Here is a 4,956-nt window from a genome sequence, read left to right as displayed (position 1 = left end):
TCCCCCCCACCCCGTGAATTTCGTGGGGTTATTGTCTTATTTGAGGGCACCAGGCTCTTCCTAACACCTTGTGCTCGCTTCCAAGCTCTCTGGTGTGCAACCGGAGCAGCCAGACAATAGGATCTGCAGACACAACTTGGAGCTTGCAACTATAGTTATCTATGCTAATTACAGGGTGTCTGACAGAAACATAATAAATGTAAAGGGAGAAGGATAGAAATATGTTTCTCCAGGCGGTATACAGTTCGCCTCTCTGGGTTCAGGCTTGTTTTCTCGCTCTTCTTTTCATTTTCTTCGCTGGGGATTTTTTTTCCCCTTCCCTTGACCCGCATTGCATTATCACACCCAAAACCGAGCTAACCTGGAATGCCTCAGCGTGAGGCTTCGCTGCTGCTCGGGAACATCTGCAGAGACGGCTTCATCTGGGGGAGACCTGAAATTTGGGGGGGAAAAATAAAGGGCACCGTGGCACACTTAAAGAAATTGTTCAGAGCTTTAATTGCACCTCGGAATTTATTGTCTATTACCCGTACCTCCAACACTGGAGAGACAGGAATTCTTAGCAACAGACAGAGGGGGGGTGGGGGGGGGGGTTGGTGGAGGGGGGAAGCACTTAAGCAGGTAGAAAACTCCTGCAGTGGGGTTTGAAGCGAGAGCTGAATGTCTCCGTCTCTCACGTTGGGTCGGATTTGAGGTTTTCGCGTCGGTGTGAGGCGATAAGAGAGCGAGTTCCTCCTCTCTGTTGTTGGCCCGAAGAGCTTTTCCTCTGTGAGATCTCGTAAGGAGGGCTGAATAAATATGATTTTCGAATAGCCGAAGAATTTAGCGGGGGGGGAGGGGGGGGAGGGGGGCATAGAAGGGGGGGAGAGTGGGAGAGGCAGAGCCCGGAGCCTGCAGTTACTCTGCAGCAGGAAGAACGGGTGGTATCTGGCCTGAAATTAATCTTTCCCCATATTTATTTACTTTAAAAGACAATCCTGGAATAAATAGAGGCATCTGGAGGACCAAGAAATATTTTTGCTGGCCTCTTCAGAGAGTCTGCTTTGGATTCACGCTGTCTATTGTGTGCGATCCACCCCCCCCCTCCCCTTTATTTATTTATTTTTTTTAATAGCAGAAAAGGAACAAAAGAAAGAGAGAAAGAACTTGGTCTGGCAGAAGTGAAGAGGAAGGGAGTGGGGAAAGGACAAAGCGGGGGGAAGAAGGGAACTTCGGAGCTGCTGAGGGCTGAGATGCAGAGGGAAGTTGGCTGCAGCTGACTTCGCTTTCTCGCACGGAGCGATCGGAGCTCAGCACCGCCCTTCCCAGCTCCGCACGGCCGAGGTGTTCTGGGGGGGGGGGGGGGGGGGGGGGGGGAGATTAAGGGACGGGGGGGTGGGAATGGGTGGTCGGAGCGGCGAGAAACCAGCGATTTTTTTTTGTTTATTCCGACCTTGACATGTGGTTAATTGAAACCACGGGGGGGATGAGGCTGAGCTCTTTTTTTTTTCCTTCACCTCCTTTCTCTCCCCCCGGCACTCCCCAACCTCCGCCCCCCCCTGTCACCCCGTTCATGTATCTGTGTCTCTGTGTCTGTGTGTGTCTGCTCGGAGGCTCCATTTGTCTGTCTGTCTGTCCATCCTCCCGTGTGTCCGTCCGCCTGTCGGTGCCCGCTCGGCCCCCAGCGCAGCCCCCGGCGTTCAAGCTCCTCGTTGCCCTGAACGGGCGAGCAACGCTCGGCCCCTGCGGGATGCAGCTGCGGGGAAGCCGGGCCTGCAGCTCCAGCACTCCCCCCGCCGACACTCTGTTGCTGGGGGCTGCGGGATCTCTTTTCCCCACCACCACTTTTCCACCCTCCCAACCTCCCCCCTCCACCACCCCCCCACAAGAAAAAAAAAAAAGAGATAATTTAAAAGCAAGAAAATCCAAGAAATCAGTGTCACCTCATCGCTGTAAGCTCTCCAATAGGGTTTTATTCTCCCTCCCCTCTTCTGGCTTTTATTTTATTAGGATTATTATATATATATATATATATTCTTTTGGTCTCCTCTCCTTCCAATCAGGGAAGAATCGCTCAAAGCGAAAGCAAAAAGGTTTGGAAGGGAGAGGAAAAGGATGCACTGCGCTGAGCACACAGCATTGCCCGGGAGCGGGCGGACATGGCAAGGAGCATTCAGCCCCGAAAAGGTGTCAGAAGTCAATGGCTCAGACAAAGGCTTCGTCTTCTATAACCTCCTCATTTGCCAGGAGAGACTCTTTCTTAATCCATTTTTCCTTCCTCCACCGGGAAATAAAAGAAATATCAGATAGGATTCCTACGGCTCGTGGGCTGCTAGCGTTAGTTTTGCTCCGTGCCACCAAGTTCCTTCCCCCTGCAGATTGAAAAGAGGAGGTGAGAGAGGCAAAGCTGTGAGTCTACCCGGAAAGGGACCCGGTGGTTCACCGTCATTTCGAGAAGCGATCATCTCCCCTCCAAGAGGGAAATCGGAGCTTTTGCGGAGCACAAACGCTGCGAGATATAACCTTGCAGGAGCCGAATGCGATGGCAAAGCGTGCTGCAAATGCGGTGCGGATCTTTGCTCGTGCTTCTGGCCAGGAGGAATGCTCGGGATCCCGCTGCTCTGAGCGGACTTTGATTCTCGTAACTTTGAGCTCAGCCACGAGGGATGGCTTCGGATCGAGAGGAGAGAGGATGGAGTGTTTTGCGGGGGGTTCGAGTTCGTGCTTTGGGATTCCGCAGCACAGAGGGGGGAGAGGAGGCTGCGTTAACCCCGCGTCTGTAGTTTGCTGTAAGGTGAAGTGTCTCCATCTCCTCCTCGCACTGCTCGGTGCAATCCCCGAACGGATGGGGGGTGTTTGTACTGCAATCGCGATCGTTTCACGCGTGTGTTTGCGGGTGTGGGAGCGTGTGAGGGAGCCCACGGCGATGCGGGGAGCGAAACGCTCCGTGCAATGGAGGTTCCCGTGTAAATAAAAGAAATCTTCACCAAGATATGTTCGCCTTTGTGTGCCACCACCAAAACTCCCCATCCACGACTCATTCCGTGACCTTGCCTGCTCGAATGAAGGCTCCAAAAACTGCTGCTCCTCATTAAGGGTTGCGCTGCTTGGGTAATTTCTGCTCGTTTTGCGGTTCGTCTGTGGTATATTCTGACATATTTCTCCCCTGGAAAACGTCCCCACTGAGTCTCAGAGCTCCTCTCCCCCCTCCGTGCTCAGCCCTTTCTCTCTCCTTCTCCCTCTGCCTCTTTCTCTTCCCCTCTCTCCCCTTCTGCACATACACACAACCCTTCTTTGTAAGGATTCGCCCAGATATGCCACCAATTTGGGAAAGCCAGGCTGCTTTCACGTCACTCCCTGCATCTCAGCACCTTCGCACCGTAACTCTGTTTTAAAATGGGAATAGATCAAAGAACGATGAGCACAGATATACTTGTATATAGATACGGTTGTGTTTTTTTTTTTCTTTCCTTGCCAACATAAAAGTAACCGTCATTGGAGAGCTGTGATTGACAGATAAATTGGTCTCGATAAAGGCCAAAGAAGACAGTCTGCTCCCGCAGGAATATTTCCCTTTAAGGGCTCCCATAAAGCAGGGGGCTCGGAACGGAACAAGGGATAAATTCTGCGGCTGAGCGAGTGGATGACTTTCCTCCTCGAATTTGGCAAACCACGAATCCCTCCCCAAACATCCCTCCCGTCGGGGTTTTGTTTCCGAGCCTTCCTTGTGTTCTCCGAGGGGGAAACCCCACTTCCAGGGGCAGCGCGATGCAGTGAAGGGCAGCGTTTAGTGTTGGTTCAGCTGAGGTTCGTGACTTTGGGGGGGTCCGGTTGGACTCTCCTGGCAGCCCCACTCCCCTCCTGTCTGTCTCCGGATCTGCTGGCTTCACTCACGCTCTGATTTCTCCCCCCCTCTCCCTTTTAGACTTGCTGAGAAAAGGAAAGAGCGAGAAATGGAATGCGATTCTGTCCCGGGGGTGCGTGGGATCCGCGCTGGGCAACGCCGCACAATTGGGGACACTCTGCCCTCCCGGTGTCTCTCTGTCCCTGGGGGGGGGGACAGGGGGACGGGGACCACCGCATCTCTCTGATCCCCCCACTTTTTCTTCCTCTTGCAAACGTTGCCCGTTTCCTTCTCTTTCCCCACCGCGTCACCCCAAGCCCTATAAAACCCGAGGTGATTAATAGCCCTGGGGAGCCCGGACAATCAGGCTTATGATTTTGTGTGTGTGTGTGTTGTTTGGATTCCTTATAAAAAGGGAAAGAAGTCAGGAATGACCAACATGTGAAGGAAAAAAAAAACAAAAAAAAAAAAAAAAAAAAAAAAAAAAAAAAAGGAAAAAGTAAAAAGAAAAAGAAGAGGAAAGAAAGAGAGAAAGAGGGATCCTTTTTTTTTTTTTTGGTGGATATATTTCCTTTCTCTTTCTTTCTTTGCAGAGAAATCGCCCAACTCCATTCTTTCAACCCCCAATGGGCGTAAGCCACGTACCTACCTGTCTATGCTTACAAAGGAAAGCTTATCCTCCCAACACGCAGTCAGGGCATCCCCGAGTTGTTTGCTTTCTTTTCTTTTTATTAACCGAATGGGGGGAAAAAAAGCAGCAAAAATATCCTCCCAAACAAACAACCCAACAACAACACCGCACTCAGAAATGAAACCCGGAGAAGCACAAGAAATAGGAGCGCAGCGCCGTGCTCAGCACCCCGCTCTTCTCTCATCTCTCCGCCGCTTTCAAACCCCGTCAGCCCGGCACGAACTCTCAGCCTCGCAGTTTTATTTAACGAACGACACGTTTATGAACAATCAAACGATCCTCGTAAAAATTTTATTGAAGGGCATAAAAACATCCCCGGCCGGCCGTTCTCTAACCGAAGAACGCGGCTCTTTCAGCTCCAGGGCTGCTGTCTGTCCGTCTGTCTGTCCGTCCCCCCCCCGCTTCCCCCTCTTCTTATTTTTTTTGGGTGCTGGTGGTGTTA

General features: G+C 51.7%; 1 long non-coding RNA gene across 1 annotated transcript; it reads left to right on the top strand.

Annotated features, from left to right (window-relative positions):
- Positions 1 to 889: 889 nt before the first annotated feature.
- On the top strand, positions 890 to 2,973 carry LOC107306933. The gene is made up of 2 exons (XR_001552310.2): positions 890 to 1,323; positions 2,043 to 2,973. It is a non-coding gene; the product is annotated as an uncharacterized LOC107306933 (long non-coding RNA).
- Positions 2,974 to 4,956: the final 1,983 nt, after the last annotated feature.

Source organism: Coturnix japonica, unplaced genomic scaffold (genome assembly GCF_001577835.2).
Source record: "Coturnix japonica isolate 7356 unplaced genomic scaffold, Coturnix japonica 2.1 chrUnrandom339, whole genome shotgun sequence".
NCBI classification, from domain to species: Eukaryota; Metazoa; Chordata; class Aves; order Galliformes; family Phasianidae; genus Coturnix; species Coturnix japonica.
Note: the sequence above shows the minus strand (reverse complement) of the source record. Positions and strands in the feature narration are given on the sequence as shown.